This window comes from Diceros bicornis, chromosome 27 (assembly GCF_020826845.1).
Source record: "Diceros bicornis minor isolate mBicDic1 chromosome 27, mDicBic1.mat.cur, whole genome shotgun sequence".
Classification (NCBI taxonomy): Eukaryota; Metazoa; Chordata; class Mammalia; order Perissodactyla; family Rhinocerotidae; genus Diceros; species Diceros bicornis.
In genome coordinates, this window is record NC_080766.1 from 18,748,153 (window position 1) to 18,767,611 (window position 19,459).

Genomic DNA, 19,459 nt, shown 5'->3' on the forward strand with positions numbered 1-19,459 from the left:
GATATGGCCTATCTTGGAAGATGTTTTTGGGCGCTTAAAAAGAATGTGTATTCTGTTCTTGTTGGGTGGTATGTTCTAAAAACATCAGTTAGATACTGTTAGTTGATGATGTCGAGTTCTGTATCTGTGTTAATTTTCTGTATAGTTGCTCTATCAATTGTTGAGAGAGATGTGTTGAAGTTTACAACTATAATTATAGATTTGTCTGTTTTTATTTTCTATTTTATCAGTTTTTACTCTACATACGTTTTGCAGCTCTTTTGTTTGGTGTATCCACATTCAGAGTTGTAATGTCTTCTTGGTGGATTGTCTTTTTTTTATCATTTTATGGTGATTTTCTTTGCTTTGAAATCTCTTTTATTTGATATTAGTATTGTTACTCATGCTTTCTTTGATTAATGTTTGCATGATATATATTTTTTCCATCCTTTTACTTTCAACCTGTATATATGGTTGTATTTGAATTGAATCCCTTGTAGATAGCATATAATTGAGCCATGTTTTTTTTTTAATCCACTATGCAGATCTCTGCCATTTAATTGATATATTTGGACAATTTATATTTAATTTAATTATTTATATGTTATGGCTTAAGCCTGCCATTTTGTGCTTTGTTTTCTGTTTTTTTCTCTCTGCTTTTCATTTCTCTTGCCTTCTCATTTCTTTCTCCTACCTTCCCGTGGGTTACTTAAACAATTTTTAGAACTTTGACTTACCTAGTGTTTTTCACTGTATTTCTTTGTGTAGTTTTTTAGTGGTTGCTTTATGTATTGGATTATATGTACATAACTTACATATAATCCAGTAGTCTAATCCACACAGTCTCCTGGTGTCTTCATTTTACCAGTTCAAGTGAACTATAGATACTTTACATCCCTTTTCGTACCTTTATCCTTACCCATTTATAGTATAATCATCTTAAATATTTCCTCTACATACATTTAAAACCACATCAGACAGTGCTAAATTTTTGTTTCCACCATTAACCATAATTTAGAAAACTCCAGAGAAGGAAAGTCTGTTATTTTTAGTTACATTTTTGTTACTGAATTCTTTCTTCCTTTCTAAAGTTCCAAGATTCTTCTTTTATCATTTTCTTTCTATTTAGACAACTTCCTTAGCCATTTTTTCAGGGTAGGTCTACTGTTGAAAATTATCTTAGTTTTCCTTCATCTGGTAATATCTTGATTTCTCCTTCATTTCTAAAGGATATTTTCCATGGATATAGGATTCTGGGTTGACAGTTCTTTTCTTTGATTCCTTCCTTCCTTCTGGCCTCCAAGGTTTCTGAAGAGAAACTCACTCACTTTTCAGAATTATTTTTCCCCTGTAAGTAAGGTTGTGTTTTTCTCTTGCTGCTTTCAAGATTTTTTTCTTTGTCTTTAGTTTTCAGAAGTTTGACTATGATGTGTTTTGGTGTGGATTTCTTTGGGTTTTACCTGCTTGTGGTTTGCTCAGCTTCTTGAATCTGTATGCCTTTTGCTAAATGTGGGGAGTTTCCAGCCATTATTTCTTTGAGCATATTTTAAGCCTTGCCCTCTTTATCCTCTCTTTCTGGGACTCCAATGGCACAAATGTGTTATGTTTTCTCATAGTTCTTATAGTTGTCTGACTCTCTATTTACTGTTTTTCTTTTTTAAGTATATTTTCTCTGTGTTGTTCAGATTGGGTAATTTCTGTTGTTCTATCTTCCGGTTCATTGACCCTTCCCTTTGCCCTCTCCACTTTTTAAATTTCAGCTATTGTGTGTTTTTTTTTTTTTTTTTTTTTGGTGAGAAGATCAGCCCTGTGCTAACATCTGCCAATCCTCCTCTTTTTTTGCTGAGGAAGACTGGCCCTGGGCTAACATCCATGCCCATCTTCCTCTACTTTATATGGGAGGCCACCACAGCATGGCTTGCCAAGCGGTGCGTTGGTGTGCACCAGGGATCCGAACCTGTGAACCCCAGGCTGCTGCAGCAGAGCCCGCGCACTTAACCGCTGCACCACCGGGCTGGCCCCAGCTATTGTATTTTTTACTTCTAAAATTTCCATATCTGTTTACATCTTCTATTTCTTTGCTAAGACTTTTAATTTTTTTTATTTGTTTAACCATGTTCATAATTGCTCACTGAAGCATTTTCATGATGACTACTTTAAAATCTTTGTCAAATAATTCTAATATCTCTGTCATTTTGGTGTTCACATGTATTAATCATCTCTTTTCATTCAGTTTGAGATCTTCCTGCATCATTGTATGACAAATGATTTTCAATTGGAACCTGCATATTTTGGGTATTATGTTATGAGACACTGGCTCTTATTTAAACCTCTGTATTAGCTAGCTTCCTCTGATACTAGTCCAGCAGGGAAAGGGAGGTACAGCCTTGTCACTGCTAGGTATAGATAGAAGTCCAGGCCACCACCTTGGCCACCATTGACGCCTAAGTGGGAGGGCTCTTTGTTACTGCTGGGTGGGGGTGAGAGTTTCTGTTCCCCAGTAGGCCTCACTGATACCTCCCTGGCTAGGAGGGATGGAAATGGCTTGTTACTGCTCCCATCATGGCCTCCACTGGCACCTTACAGGTTGGGGTAGCCTTGTTAACTGCTGGGCAGTTTCTAATGCTCTGACTCTCCACTAGGCCTCCTCTGTCTGACATCACCTTAGTGGGGAGGAAGAAGGGTGCCTCACTACTCTTGGGTTGGGGTGGAAGTCCAGGCTCCCTATGTAGTCTCCACTAATACTACATTGTGGGGGAAGGAACTTTTAGCTCCTGACAGGGATGAAAGTCCTAATTCCCTACTGAGACTTCTCTATACTACCCTGGGGTTGGGGAGAGAAAGTTGGGACGCCCTGTTCTAACCTAGCAAAGGTTCACGCCAGGCTCCCCACTGGGCCTTTGCAGAAAAGAGTGGGGTGGGTGTTTGTGTGGTGTTTGCCTGGAACAAAGTGGTATTATGCCAGTGCTTTCTGTCTTTCTAGATTGCCACTTTCTTGGTCCTTTGGCTAGAGAGAACAGGCTTTTGTTGGGGCTTTTTTGGTGTACACTAGTTGGTGTCTCTGGGCTGCAGGTTTCCTCAGCTCCAAGTTTTGGATATATGAGGCAAAAGTAAAATCTAGAGAACTCACCACCATGTCGTTCCTTGGGTCCTGAGGTCCCTGGCTGATCTGTCTTCTTTTCTCCATCTTTCAGAGTCTCCTTACATTTGTTTTATATATAATGTCCAGGGTTTTTAATTGTACCTACCAGGAAGATTAGGAAAAACTACATCTACTGCATCTTCCTAGAAGTGAATGTCTCCTGTTTCTTTTTCTTTTCTTTTTTATGTCATTTTTTTAATTAGGAGGGCAACATACAATTTTCTCATTAGGGTCTTTAAAGAAATTAAACAGAATTATGAAAAACTGATTAATATATTTTGTATTAAAAAGAGAAAACTTGAGATAGAGAAATCATTTCTCTCTGTAATTTATTTTTTAATACCCATTTCTCTTCTACTTTCCAATTTCTCTCAGTTTGTTTCTTGACTAGTTTGTCACCAATAAATGCTCCTTTAGGACTTGCAACACTTCTGTTTAGAAGTGAGGTTTTCTTACTTGAAAGTTCTTGCTGAATGACTCCCGCATGGGGGCATGTCCCTTGCCTCATTGCTGTTCCCCTGTGCCTATCACAAGACCAGGCCACATGCTAGTATTTAATACATATCTGCTGAATAAGTGAATGAGAACTGAAAATTTAAATTTTCTTTTCTATGAGGGCTTATCTACTTTCTTCTTGCTGTGCTGAAGCATGAGGCACATGTGTCTGCCATGCCTGATTCCCCACCAAGCATTTGTAAGCATGTGCTTAGGACATTAGCAAAATTTGTCCAGAATTTTGCAATCTAGGAAAAAGCAATTTTAATTTCAGCACATGTGTAAGTTTTTGTTTTATGATTTAGAATTGCTGGTATTTTGAATTACAAATGAGGAGGATACCAGAATGGTTCCCATGCGTACGTGTGTGTGTGTGTGTGTGTGTGTGCGCGCACAAGCACATTCACTCCTATTGCTCCTAAAGAAAGTGACCCCAAGAATATGACATAAAAAAGACCATAGATCACTTTTAGGATATATTTCCTAGATCCCCATATCTTTTTTTATCTTGGATGATTTTTCTTTTATTAGGCAAGTCATGGTTTGATTGTCTTTTTAAATCTTTGTCATGTATTGTGCAACATGTGTGTGTCTGTATTCACGGAGGAGGGATAACATTAGTCCATCATTTTGTAAGGCGCTGAATACAATTTTAGATTTTGTGCAAGCATAATTATGCTTTAGATAAAGATTCTGCCAGCATTGAAACATTCTTTAATGCATGTAGGAGACATAATTCTTTTTAGTCCTACTGAGTATGTTTGGTTCAAATAACTAATAATACTTGCTTTCCTGCTTGTCTTTAGATTCTGTTTAAGGAAATAATGAAAGATTTAATTCACTGTACTTTTGTTAGAAAGTATGGAAATGTTTGTCCATGGGAACTTTCATAGCCTGCTAGAATGGAAATTCATCAGGGCGGGGGAACCATTTCATTTACTGCATAAGAGCTGTTGATATATTCCCTGCATCTTTCAAAGGCATCTTTCATGCCACACAGGCAAACTGTAGCCAGTGAAGGAACAGAAAGAGCACCTCTTACATGAGTCAGTCTCAGCTAACTTGCACAGCAGCTGTGCTAGGTACTGATGACGATTACCACTGGACCCAGTTGCAGGGTTTTGTGTGGTTCAAGAGACAATTGGCTCTCTTGGCAGACCACTTTGATGGAGATTGTAGCAATAATGCATCCCCACTGTTGCTAGTAGATATCGTGGCCATGTAGTACAAAATCGGTGCCAGATAAAATCAGAAAGTAATAAAAAGGAAAAAGAAATCTCAGAGATTTTACATCTTAATGTGAGAGACTAAAACAAATGTCCTGGGCTTGTTGCATTCACTCGTAAGGAAAAGGAGACAGACGAAGGGATACCTTTCACTGAGAAAACTTGCAGGGCGTTCAGTCTTTTCATTTGAGAACCATTTGGGCGTGTTGTGAAATAAAGTTGCAGAGTAGGCATTCAGACCTTTATGTGCTACATTTAGTAGGAAAGAATCCCCCCCTCCCCCTTAACTACAAGAAGCCAGAGTTTTCTGTGCAAACTGAAACAGGCATTGCAAGAATCAGATTCACTTTGGACGACTCTTCACATTCCAAGTCATCATTGCATTAGGCAGCACAATTCCATCTCTGGTTGATGGGCAGAAAAAGTGGGCAGCTTGCCAGGTAGACGTTTCCATGACTCCCAGCCCCCAAAGGTGATGCGTTTTTCAGCTAATTCAATGAAGAGTGGGCTGAACTTTGGGTCTAAACGAGACAATAGCTGCCTTCGCAGTATCAGCAGAATGGTTGATGGGAATGCACTCTACATTTGGCAGAGAATCATGTGACCTTACGACTGAGATTTTGTGATGGTGCCAACGGAGACTTGGAAAGCAGCAACCGTCCTGACTTTTTTCTTCTTTTCTAACATGGCTCAGAAAATGGTGGATCTTAATACTTGACTTTAGCCAGACTCAGCAAGCGACTGAGCTTTGAAGCACAACTTCGCCTTTATTCTGGGTTTTTGGCAGGCCACCAGGAGGCTGTCCCTTTCACGCCTGATAAATTCTGCTGCTTATCTCTAAATAGGAAAAAAAAAAATAAAAGGAAAATATAAACAGAATACTGGGGCATAACAAGTGAATCCTAAAATTGTACGTGCTTTTTGTTTTTTTCCTTTTTTTCACTGATGATTTTTTAATACCCTTTCTGCTTGCTGAAGAATCCAAGTAGTTCTTTTTTTTTTTGGTTTATAATGAACAGGCATTTGAACTGGGCAAACAGGACGACAGCAGCAGTGAGCATGAGATCATTGCAGCAGTGAGTGTAGCAACCTGGCACCCTGCCTTCTCACCCTTTTGGTTCAGGAGACAAGCGTGTGCAATCCTCATTTCTAAAGTCAGCACAGCCTGGAAGGATTCCTGGTCGTTCCCACCTTCTACCATTCTGCTGCCAGGGACGGCAAGGATTGGTGCAGCTTCTGCGCAGTGCTTTGTGCCTGGAATACCGAGAAGGAAGAAAAAGAAGACAAGCACCCTGGTCCTTTTTTCCAAGAAAGAACAGGAGCCCTGAAGAAAAAAAAAAAAAAAATCTCTGAGTTTGTCCTACTCCGTGCAACAGTGCTGAAAAAAACTGAGACGCTCCTGCTCCAAAACAAAAACAAAAACAAACAAACAAAAATCCAAACCAAAACAAACCAAAAAAAAGCAAACATTGGCTTGTCTAACTACAGAGACATCGGGCTTTGTACAGCAGCTTTGTAAGGCAACATAACCAAATGAGCCTTCTTTATTTTTATTATTTCAAAAATATGGCATAATTAGCAATATATTGCACTTGGTGAAATCGCACCTTTCATATCAGGTATAACTTTTTTTGTTGTTTCTTTTTAAGTCTGCTGTTATATAAAAGGGGATCCTTGAACTTTCAATTTACTCTTATTTAACTTATCACCCGCTTTACTCTTAACGTTTTCCTTTTGCTCTCTCTTTAATCCTGATTAGTATAGAAACTTAAGTAAAAATAGAAAAATCTCTATAAAAAAGACAGTACTTTTTTTTTGTTATACATAGAAGTTTTGGAAAGACATTCATATGTTATCTGTGCTTTTTGTGTACAGTGTTAGTTTTGGCTACCTAAGAAAAGTGAGCGTTTAGCCCTACTTGGTAAAGAAACTAAATCTTTCATATGCTGTGACTCATAATTTGAAATGTGAAAAAAGAAACTTTTTAAACTTCTAAAAAAGGATCGTATTGGAATATGCATTAAACTGCTGATAAATAAAATTAGTTTGGGGAAAGTTATATTTAAATTATTTTCCAGGATTTCAGTGTAACAGAAAAGAGATGAGAAGATCATGTTCTCAGTTGCTAAGCAGAAAAGAAGCTTGTTCCACAATAATACTCTCTTTTAAAATATATTTTAAAAGAAGTGTTTGTTTTAAGAGCGGTTGCAGAGGGTGTTGGAAATATCCATTAAGTATTTTAGTGGAAAAAGTACATACAAACTTGTTTTAAGTTTCAGGCAATGTATTGGCTCGGCAGATAAATGCATTGCATTCTAATTATTTTGTCTGTTTGTAGAAGTAAATTGCTAAGCAATTTAAGCATTTTATAACAAAACCCAGTTTTGCCTGGTTCAATGGGAAAGGATTAGCAGCTGTATTCCACCTATTTTTTGATTAAAACTGTTTTGTGTTTAAAAATTGTTAAAAAGAGAAAATGCTCTTGAAACATACAGCGTATATAAATGAAGACTATAATTTGCATATTACAAATTGATGCTATCATATTTTCCATGAAAAGAATAAACTTGAAGCAAACTATTGTGCTTTTGAAATAATATTTTATCATATTGAAAATATGTAGGGTAAACAGTGAGGAAATATTATAGAACTGATGAATTCTTTCTTTCTTCTTATTCTACGAAGAATTATGGGAAGTTACAAACACTCTATATACTGATAGCATTTAAATAAAACGTTTTATTAAGTTTATTGGTTATTGTTCACTAATTATTTAAAAAATAGCTCTTGTTCTTTATGCTGCCTCAGCTAATGGAACGTCAACTTTCACAGCCTTAATTAACATTTATAAACCTGTTTTCATGTTTCAAGATCCTTTAGTTGAAAAACATTTATTTTAAATGTTATTTTTAGGAGCCATTAGTCTCTACACTCTTAATTATCTTATTAAGCTCCATGCCAAATCCAGATCTCTTTCCAGCTTGCACTAGCTCATTGTGCAAAACATAGTCGCTTCTTTAACAGCCATGCCTCCTTTCACTTTCAAAACTGTTACTGTGAAAACAACACCAACCAAAATGAAGGCATAAATGCAAACTATGAAACCACATTATATGTCATATGAGTAGCCTTGGGTGGGGCTCTTTGAGTCTTCCAAGCCTTTTTTTAAAAAAATACTTTAAAGGTTTTGCCATTTTGATATTGTGTTCTCTTCTCGATCGTCTACCTTCATTTCCACCATCTACCCAGACGCTCCTCCTAGACAGCAGTTGTCTGATATTTCTCCTTTTGTGGTTGTTTTAGGGAAAAACTTAAAATGGATATGAGAAGTGAAGAAAGTGATCATAGGAGAAAATCATCTCAGGTAAAAATAAAAAGTGAAAGAGCAATTAATATGTAATATCTTTAAAGAAAAAAACTAATTTTGACTATGTTTAGTTATAATAATTCGTTTCATATTCTTTATGGGTCTAGCTGTTGGAAATTTCATTGATAGTTTGAGAATTTATAATATTATCTACCTTTGTGAAAAATTTTTGTCTGAGTTTGTGATCACTGAACAGTTTGAGTCCCTTTGAGTGTATATCTGTATAGCCATTCATACGACATAGGTGGAATACGGTTGAATAGTAAGTAATTTAGAAAAAAGAAAAAATGTCTTTTTCATTTGTCATACCATTTAAAAGGAAGTGAAATCTGGGGGGAGGGAATAAAGTTGTGCCTTTTTTTAATGATCTAATAAGAGAATGAACCAAAATATCCATTCTTATGATAAAACCCAAAACAAATAAATGTTGCCTTTTATTTCACATCTAAAGTTATGAATATATGTTGAAATATTTTTACTACAATTGAATGCATAATTGTTGATTTTTTACTATAGTTTTTAATAAGTATAGGAATAACTAGAAAACAGATAATGGTAAAAAATTATGTAGACCAAATTATCTATATAAAATCTATAAAACACATTTTATTGGATTTATTTAAAAACATGCAAAACACTAAGTAATTTTTATGTACTATTACTATTTTTCACAGTGAAGATATAATTTAAGAATGCTAAATATTGTGGATATGAGTGAAACGGTTCATGATTGTACGACTTATAATTTTGTTGCTGTTGAACTTAGAATCTTAAAAAATGTGTATGTGGCTGGCTTCATGTTTACTCTTTGTGTGTTTGTTTATTGTCTGGTGGTTTAAATTTTTTTAATAATAATTTATTTTTGCCCAACCTCTTGACCAGATGAGAGCTGTGTGTAGCCATGTGTTTTAAGTATATATGTTTTGAAAAACAGATTTAAGTATATCGTGTTTGAGACAAGATACCCTCTTGTATGCAATAGATCTGGAGTATAAATGTTAGCACACAGTTTAGTAATAATGCTATTAAAGTGTCCTTAATTTTAGTTTTCTGATATTCATTTATCCAAATATTGTTAATTTCAGTATCATTCCAACTATAGACACATATGTATATATTTAAGACTTTTAAATAACTTCCTGTGTTCTCTGCCTACTCAACAAGATCTTGCTTGTTTTATGAAAAAGTTATAATGTTACCAATTCCTTGAAACCACTAACAGAGGTTTTATAAGAGTTAAAAGAAGCACAATCTAACTCTTACACAATTAACTTAATAGTTAATTTGGTCTTAATTATAGGCTGGTAATACTACATTCATGCCTCACAATTACATAATTCATACATGCATGTATGGATACTTTTTTTTTCTTTTAAAACTCATTATTAGAATAGTCTAATTTCAAAATATTCACTATTAAAAGAAAATTAATCTGTGAAAAATCTTTCAATATACTATTTTTAAAATTCTCATGTATATAAGCCTGTATTTAGTTTATAATATTTATGAAGGCCTTTAACTGGGTGTATGCACACTTAGAGCATTTCAGCATTTAAAATATTTATACTAAAGTATCGATATTATTATTTTCATCTCTTAATTTCATCAGATATTTACAACAAATTCTGCATTAATAGGGAGCCCATGTGAGATGTTGCCCATTGGCGTAAACCCGTAGATCCGATCTTGTGGTGAAGTGGACCGCACAAGCTCGCTTCTATGGGTCTGTGTCAGTGTGGTAATCTGACAAAATGCTATACACAATGCTGTTAAATAATATTTCAGTCAAACTCTTGTTAAATTCTAGTTGATTAGTTTTGAAGTGATTATATTTTCCTTTGTTTTTTGTGTATATGTTAATCCTCATCTATCTTACGAGGCAGGTTTCAATTGTCGACCACTTGGAAGGATTTATAGCACAGCCATTCAAGTTTGAATCCAAGTAGAGTAAATTGCTAAAGAAATTTGCATTTTTTATAACAAAGTTTGAACCAAGATCTGAATAGATCTTGTTCAGAAACTTCAGTTCACGTTACAGTGGTTAGTGCACCTCATCAACTTCAATAAGAAAATTAAAGACTATAGCTGGATTTATGTGTTACTATTGCATCTATTTCTCTTGAAAAATTAAGCTCAATGCTATTGACTTTTAATCTTATTAATCGCTAGTAGAACCATGCCAGGGGAGATGTCAGAGGACATTTTGTATGACCTATGCTGAAAACCCAAGAGGTTAGGATAGTCTTAGTCAACACATATTGAGCTTATTGGTAAAATATTAGAATATTCTATCTACATCCTTGCCAAGCCCTTAGGTATATGGCCGCCATATTTGGAGGAGCTGACTGAAGATATGATAAGGAGTTTGAAGCAACATTGGAAGCTGTGTGCATCCGGGTTGAGGTAGTAGGTTGTATGGTTTAGAGTTACACCCTGGGAGTTAACTGTACAACCTTCTAGCTTTCCTTGGAGCACACTTGAGCCATCGAGGAATTCTTCATCACTTTAATCTGATTGAGCCAATTTTTGTGCAAGAAGGTAATGTGTCATGAGTATTTTGGATAATTAATTTGAGCCTTTATTACATTAAAATGATCCTTATCCTAGATATTAGGTTATTCCATTTGCATCTACTTATAAACGCTAGCAAGATGGTATTTCTAATAGGTGGTTACTCTGTGATCAAACATTTTTAAGAACTGGTGAGTAGTGACTTAAACCACATTAATACTGCAGCTTTTTTCATCCACAGATTCTCAAAATTCGGCACTTAATTTTGCAAACTGACCATTAGCTTTTCTTTCTATTTTTGTTGGCTACTTAGACACTATGATAAAAAAAAATATCTGCTAGTGTCAATGACTTCCATTGCACATTATCCGAGTCTTTCTTATGACACATCACTTTCTCCCTTTTGTTATGGCTATCTATGTGCTTGTTTATTTTTTTCATACTAGACTGTAAGCCCCTTGAGGGCAAAGTCCATGCCTTGTTTTTCATTGTATCCCCTGCAATACCTTACACACAATAACTAAATATTTATTGGATGAATGAATGAAGTATACGATCTCACTCTGTGATGTTTCTGTTGAATATTTGAATGAATTACAACGGTGGTCACAAATGTGAGTTTTGTTTATTGGTCCTGAATTTGCCTAAATTTAATTCGCAGACTGCTCTGCATTGGTAATATACTTGATTTGTTTTTTGACTATGTTGAGTGTGTCCACTCATCCTAGACATACACTTTCAAATTTAGGAGTACTTTTCTCTAGAATAAAAAGAATAGAGCAAATTCATTTTTATTAATAAGTTAATTATAGTTTATAATCCTAAATTTAGATTATGTATATTTCATTTGAATTCTTAAATTCTTTGATTTCCAGATGAATGGTTTTTCTTTCAGCATCAGTTTTATACATCAGCCTTTTGTATTCTGTAAACTTCCCTTATCTTCTACTCTTTATTTTTGTACAGCTATATCTGTCGAATAAACCAGAAACAACTAAACAGAAACATGTCAATAAACTAATAATAAATACATGAAGTATAATTTAAGGATTGGATCACATTTTTGTTTGAAGGAAAGGCACCTACAATATTCTGTCTGTATAAAACGAGTCCCTTTGGAGTCCATTAACTTGCTGTCAACTTTAGTGACAGTGAATGGTGAAGTTCATATAGAGAGCCTAGTTTATATAGATCATCTTTCATTCAGAGAATTAAATAGCTGTAGATATTAAATAATTGTAGATATGTGCTTTAATTTAAATTCCAGTATGAAACATTGCATACCTAAGAAATGATTTTAAGATACAAATATATGTTAAGAACCCTAAGATCATGGCTGTGTGATGATGAGCTTTCTATAGAACACTCCTGCATCCAGACTAGCTCAGAATTGAGAATTTACCAACAATGGTAGTAAAGAAGAAACTTTTTAATCACCAAAAGGAAGAACATGTGGGCCTTAGAAAGCTGAATACCAATGATTTCAAGCAAAATTATTTGACTGGTATGCCGAAGTTAAAGACTAGTGGTCTCTAAGAAAGAAAAGTCTTTGTAAGGACTAATCCAGAGACAATGAACAACGGGTAGGAGACAAAGACAAGAGAGCAAGAAAGAGAAAGAGAGAGAGAATGAAGAAATGAAAAAGAAAGGGACTTTTAGCAAAGAGAAAGAATCTTGTGTCTAATGGTAGCAGTTCAAACAAAGGTGGAAGAAACAGACAACTGAGTGGTAAACAGTTACACCTTTGTAGATAGTTTAGCTCTTGAGAGCCTAGGATCCCTTTCCTCTGTGTGTATATGTATTTGTGTGTATCCCAATACGCTGTGTAGATTTAGAGATCAAGTCATGAACAGAATGATGGGCCAAATAGAATACTATTTCCAGTAAATGCCTGTTTCCATGCAGTGCAATAGAGTTAAGTATATCACAGAAGTCAACTGTGATGTATAGTTGAAGGATAATCTTATAAAAATACTATGACAAATGCGTAGAATTATCTACACTATCTAAAGTGAACTGGTATTATAGAAGAATAGGTGAAACGTGACAAAGATGTAACTATGATCCATTGTGTTAGTCATGCAAAAATCATAATAATTCTGAAAGGCAAAGGATATAATTAACATCAATGAAGAAAATAAACTTCTCTGTAGGGTGAGAATACTACATGGGAGAATTATGATTTCACTAATGATTAATAATAAATTTTGCTCCTCCAGCTATGGGGGTTATTTAACTTACTATATTTTTATGAAAAAAAAATGGTAAATGACAAATACACAAATTGGTAAGATCATTTTTAAAGAAACCAAGAATCAGAACCACTGCTGGTGTCAGTATCTAGAAGTTAAATTAATGTCTAAGAAACCATAGGGCAACATTGTACGTTTAGAGAATTACCCTTAAATGGCAGAGAAACTATATAGATTGAATAATTTCTTTAAGAATTTTAAGTGGTCAAATTTTACTGTATACCAAAGTTTTCACATTTGGTAACAGAGGAAATGTGAAAATTCAGGAAACAATTGAATAGCAGTGAATCGTACTTAACCAATATCTCTTTTGATATCTGGGGACACTAAACTGTATATATATCTTTATGTTTATAGTGGCTGATTTGCCTTAAATGCTTTGTGGAATGAGGCAGGAAGGACTTAGAGTGAGAAGGAGGGAAGGGGGGGACGGACGAGGAAGAAAGGAAGAGAAGAAGGAAAAGAAAGGAAAACCAACTGCAAAACAATTGATTGAGCCTTACCAGAAAAGTCCGATTTGGCCAAAGTAACTATGAGGGAATCAGATAAATTACTTGGCAATTGGACTGAGTCTTCTTGAAAACAATTCAGCAGTACATGACCTATGTTATTAGAATAAATGAGTCACTTTCTGTAAATAATCATTTTGTTTCTCTTGTTCCCTATTATCAAACACTGACTCATGAGCGTAGGTGATTCCCCAAGATTCCCCAAATGATGTGATACAGGACTCTGCCATCCTGTGCATTATTTCACACCCATGCCTAGTTTCTCTTCCACATAGTAAAGGAATAACTCTTGAGGTCACTGATCTTGACTCTACCCATCCTAGCCCTCTAAAAGACCCATGGGGAATGCTATGAAAGATCGTTAGGTGAAGGGTCTGACATATCAAAAGAGCATGTATCCCTTGCTTACTAATTCCTACTACCCACCATGACTTCCAGGCACACCTGCTACCTGTTACTGTGTATATTACCTCTTCATCCACAAAGGCTTGACTCTTTCTCTAAGAAGGAGTTTCTCAGTTTTGAATCCTCATAGCCCATGCAATTTTTATTCCCAAAGGGTTTTCTCTAACTCCCATTAGTGGTAGGTCTGAGTGCCCAAAGGGACTGTGATTTACATTTGTTCCTCCTGCAATGTACATACTTTTTTGTTTTTAACTGTTAGATTGAGTTGAACTTTAGATCATTTATGGGCAATGGTGAGAACCTATACATACCTTAAAATAAACTATGCTTCCAGCAGTAAAGTCCTGTGTTATCCGAGATATTTCTAGACTCTCCAGAATATATCATTATGAGATGAGGAGTTTTTTTTTAACACTGTCTATGAGGTCTTACAGGCCAGTCTTGATTAAGTCTGTGATATATCATTTGAAGGTGATTTATGAAACTAATCTCTATTATTTATAATAAATCTAAACCTCTTGTGTACAGAAATATCTGTCTTTTCGAAACTCACAACTCCTACCATAGTGCTCAGCTTATAGGATGAATTCAAGAACCCTTTGGTGAATGAACAAAAATGTTTAAAATGAAATAAAAACATTGTGTGCTACAGTGGAGCAGTTCTGTATTTAAGTGGACTTCTTCAGACTTTTTTAAAGTTTAGAATTTAAGAGAAATTAGGAATATCTAACCTTTAGCTTTTGGGAAGTCTGTTTGATGGTGGTTCTTGATTTTTAGGTTGGCGTTGTCTTGTGTGTGCCTTCATTTTTAATCTCACTCTACACTATGTGGAATGTGTGAGTTAGTTAAACTACCCATGTTTCTCCCTTCTATCTGATCCTTCTTAAATCTCAATTCTGTTTCTCTTCACTCTGAACTCTTGGAGCACTTACTTGACTCCAATCATATTCAACTTTGTGTTTCCTGTTACTTTTTAGATGTTCAGATAGTACATAGTAAAGTTAAATTGTAAGTTGTGTATATAATTCATGTACTTTTACTTAGTGGGCACTTAAATAGTACTTGATTGGAATTAAAAATAAAATCTAGATTTATAAATGGTGAGAACTGTAGAGGTCAACTGGCCCATTTTCCAGATGACCAAACTGAGGCCCAGGATGTTTAATGATTTTGGTAGGGTCAATCCACTAGTTATAGCTACAGCCCAGATTTCTACCCAGGTCAATGATCTATCCAAGAAGAAATATTTTATGTTTGCTATCAATAGATTTTTTGGGTAGTGTCATTAAACAAATTTTAATTAATTAAGTGATTGAAATGAGAAAATAAGGTTTTATTTCTGAAAGACTACAAATAACAGTAATTTATCTTCAGATTCAAATATGTTAGATATATAATTAATATTATTTTCAATGAACTTCATAGCCACTTAATTCTTTTGTTTCAAGTACATACAACTGCACTCTTATTCTTCTGGGCATAGAGAGAAATTTATCTACCTTCTAGTTCCACCATGATATTCCCTTCCTTCCAGAACCCTTCTCCAGGGGAGAGGAGTATGACCTAGCAGTGGATAGTGTATCTTAAGTAAAAAGGGAAGAACTATGAATTGGTTAACCTGTTAGCATTCTGTTGGTTGGGAGAATCAAAGTTAATATGAATGGTAGCATAACTAAGTCCAACTTCAGAACTCAAAGGCCTATGCCCCTCATGAGATGTGCAAGATATCTTTATGTAAAACATCTTAGCAGGGATCATAAACTTAAATAACTTCAGGGTCTAGGCAGCGTAATAAGCCAGACTTTAAGACAAGAGGAAGTAACGGGGACTGTGGTAGACCGAAGAAGGCATACTCACTTTCAAAATACTCCAAAATGACTTCGTCAGTCACTCTAAATTAGGACCCCAAGAGCAGCCAATTTTCCATCTTTGATATGAAGACATCATATGGTAAAGCAAAATTGCAATAAATCTGTTCTTTTGATGAACCTAATAGCATCTTTTCTTACAGTTGAACTAAATAATTTGGAGTATCTATAACACTTTCAAGTAATTCTAAGGTGTATAAAAAAGTTAAATTCTTACACACTTATATGCGGATGCTGTTATTTCAAATAGACATATATGGTCCATGACAGTCTTAATAGTTCCTTGAATTTAATTGACTAATGAAAAATAATTTCTACATTTGTAATATTATTTTGATGATACTTTAATGAAAGAAATGTAGTAGTAGTAATTGTAGTAGTCCTAGTAGGAGTACGTAGTTTTAGGTTTCCATTTGCATCTAAATCTCAATGTGAAAAACAATGAAATTCTTATACTTTTTATTTCTCAAGCAATTAATGCTGTAGAGAGATGGATAGATAGCGTTTTTCAAGTCTGAAAAAATCAAAAGGGTAAAGAGAGTGAACACAATTGAAGTTCAGTTGGTCTCATCCGCAAGTAAAGTCTTATACTCAGGCAGCTGGGTAGAGTTCAAGAGTAAAGTAACTGGCCCTGCTATTAATCATATTTTTATTGTGTTATAATTAAAATACCAGTTCTGCATAAATCTGGAATTAGATCAGGTTCCTGTCCATAAATTTTTCAATATAATTTAATCCAGTGAACTTAAATTTGGCAAATGGAAATAACACAACAATTATGAAAACACTTATTTTACAGTAATGAGGAAGACGTTTGCAATTTCGCTATGTGTAGTAGAAACCTTCCCATTTAATACAGTTGGAATCAGTAGTTGATTAGTTAATCCACAAAGAATTTTAAAGAAACGATCTTAAAAATTAACACATACATACAATACATATTTTGTTTAAATTTCAAAACTTGATTATACATATATTTGCCAGTATTTTTATGTAACCCAAGAACTCTTTTTGAGTTTGGGTTGCTGATTACAAATCTTAGTCATCTCTTCTTTCTGTAAATCCCATAATGCATCATCTATGATTTCTGATTTTGGTTGCTTCATGAATGTCTTTAAGTGCAAAACCAATGGAAAGAAATCTGAGAGCAGAATCCTATTTTCTCCATGATTTTGTATAATCTTTTAAAGTTGTCTTACCTACGTCTAACTCTATAGTGTTTTTTAAAAGTGACTGAATTTTATTGTCCTTTCAAAAATTTCAGATTTAGAACGTCTCATACTTTTTACACTGATAGTTAAATTGGTTTATATAATATTTAATTGAATTATGCAATTTCATATTAAATGAACTGGCATAAACTGGTTTGGGAACAAACAATAACTGACTATGGCAAACATACAAATCACTTGATGGGAGCAGAAGTACCTGGGTGTTCTAGAACTTTCTGAGGTGATGGAAATGTTCTCTGCACTGTCCAAAACAGTAACCACTAGCCACATGTGGCTATTGAGCATTTGAAATGTGGCTAGTGTGACTGAAGAACTGAATTTTAAATTTAGTTAATTTTAGTTAATTAAAATTTAAATAGGTACATGTAGCTAGTAGCTAGTGTATTGGACAGTGCAGTTCTGGAAAGTAGCTCACTCGCGTTTAGCATGCTGAGGGCAGCAGCTGAAAATGTCAGATAATCTGTAAAGTGATGAATGGTTAAGAGTACTTCCTCAGTAGTTGAACTAAGATTTAGGGGAAGAATTGCTTGGGAAACTCAAATTGATTTGGAATTCATTTTTGTTTTGTTTAGTTATTGTTTTATATTTATTTGTTTATTTTACTCCTATTTGAGTATGGATTCAGTTTGATGGAATTTTAAAACTTTATTCCAAAGAAAGAAGCCAAAATATTAGAAACTAGAGAGGTTTGCAAGTCTTTCTGAAGCATTCAATCAACACAAACCTAATTAGAAAGTAACGACATTACTTCTCACATTGGCAAAAAAGAAAGACAGTGTGCTTAATTTAGGATCAGAGATCCGTAAGAGTCATAAGATGGACTTGTTGAGTCTCTGGGCCCTTTGAAAATGTTTATAAGACTTTAAAGGTATGTGGGTGTGTTTATTTTTCTGAGGAAAAAGTCCCAGCTCTTGTCAGATTATCAAAGGAGTCCGTGATTTCCTGAAAAAGTTAAGAATAACTGCATTGGGTTACCATTTAATACTTTTTGAGGTGCCAGAAGTTAATTAAGTAGTAAACTCTGATAGAATTGAAAGTCTTCTCTTACAAATATTGTAAATCTGCCTATCTGTCCACGTATCCATCTATCATATATATTTCAGATTATGTAGTTTATGTATGTAATTAAATATGTAAAAAATTAATTAAACATTGTACAATATATAATTTATATGTAACTTAATTAATAATATATGTATCATTTCATTAATTCACTAAACTTATGGAACATAGTTGACGAAATAAAGAGAATAGCTTAATTCCTTGGAAAGATTCAATAAAATTGGCTAGCTAAGATCACCGTCGTATTAAATTTGAACATTCAACTGTAAATTATTGGAAAAAGCATAAAAATATAGTTTGACTCATCTCTCAGTTTACTATAGCAGTGCCTTTATGCGTTCTTGTGTATGAATGACTGGGTCCACTAAAGTGGTGCATTATGGGTACGGTTTATGAAACATAGACAGACCGTCATCAGTCCCATACTCAATGAAAGGACTTTCTCACATGAAAATATTGGAAAAATTAGAAAATTGTACTTTTATATGTTTTAAGAAAAATTAAGATATTTATGTTTTATTTTTATTTTTATTTTTTTTTAATTTTATTTATTTATTTTTTCCCCCAAAGCCCCAGTAGATAGTTGTATGTCATAGCTGCACATCCTTCTAGTTGCTGTGTGTGAGACGCGGCCTCAGCATGGCCGGAGAAGCGGTGCGTCGGTGCGCGCCCGGGATCCGAATCCAGGCCGCCTGCAGCGGAGCGCGCGCACTTAACCGATAAGCCACGGGCCGGCCCAAGATATTTATGTTTTAACGTATTTTTATGTTTCCCTTTCTAAGTAGTAGTTTTGTTTAATCCATCAACTACTGATCCCAAACACATCAGGTAGGATGGTAGTAGTATTAGTCCTCTTTTAAAAGTGAGGAAACCACAGTCAGGGTTTATATAATTTCCTCCAACTACATAAATGGTAAATCTCAGGACTGAAACAAATGTGTCTTACACCAAAGGAGTTGATTTCAACTACTTCGTTATAACGCCTCCCATGACAGAGGCTCAGCAACTTGAGAGCAGTAGGTGCCCACAGTAAAAGTTTGAAAATAAGATTTGCCCTACTTCATTTAGAATGAAAGTGCAGCTTTACTAATCGAGCTGGCCAGCCCTTTTTGTGCTTCCAGAGACTTCTTAGACCAGTGTTCTTTCAGTTTAGAGATCCACATGACAAAAGTTTAATGGGTTCTTTTCTGTTTCTGATTTTTTAAAACATAGACTAGCATAAGGTTGCCTGACCTACCTAAAAACAGCAAATATGTTTATTACTAACTGGGAATTTATCAGCTCAGTGTGGTGAAATGTTTGTTTAATGATAAAGAGAAACATGGAGCGGCGTCTCTCTGTGACATAAATGATTACTTCTGTTTTTGAAGTCGAAGTATTTCAAAACATAGGAGACAGTAAACTGGACTTA